This window comes from Penaeus monodon, chromosome 22 (assembly GCF_015228065.2).
Source record: "Penaeus monodon isolate SGIC_2016 chromosome 22, NSTDA_Pmon_1, whole genome shotgun sequence".
NCBI lineage: Eukaryota > Metazoa > Arthropoda > Malacostraca > Decapoda > Penaeidae > Penaeus > Penaeus monodon.
This window is the reverse complement of record NC_051407.1, coordinates 6,648,400-6,649,083: the sequence shown is the minus strand read 5'-3', so window position 1 is coordinate 6,649,083 and position 684 is coordinate 6,648,400.

Sequence of the window (684 nt, the reverse complement as noted above, 5' to 3'; positions counted from 1 at the left end):
ATGACAAGTGGTGCTATTGATGCTGGTACGATGTGTATATGCTATAGTTATATTCTTGTTCATATGTTTAGTTGTTAGCAATATTTACTTTCATTTATTGGATAAGAAAATATATTAATTAAGGATATGCACATACCGTATATCTAAATGCGCGGGGAGTGAGCGGGTGCATGTTTATGTATGTGCGTGTGTGCATGTTTAAGCATGTATGTATTAAAGGTCTGGTATGTTACCTAAAAACTGTGATGATTATCCCCCAGAACAAAACCACCAAGCCTGCTAAGGAATGATACGTCGTTGCACCGTTAATCACGTGCATGGCGGCCCTATCCACTCATCTCATGGGAAGATTGGAAACGAAAGTCACCTGCTTTTGTACCCGCCAACATTTACATCATTCAGCTAAAACGTTGTTGTTTTTTCACACAATTTTGGCCATATTGTTACTGAAACAACTCAATTTTCTTGTACTATTAGACTTCTTTACTTTGTCATTCCTTTCTGCAGCTTTTAACGCATTTTAGCTCTTTGAATAAAAAATTTCTTTCATGAACAACGTTTTGAAGATATTTTGACTTATATCCTGTTCATTTTGAGTAAATACCTTGCACAGACAGCAGTCTTCTGTGAACTAAAGTGTCGTGATATGTTGATAAACGTATCAGTGAATACTTGAGGAGGATT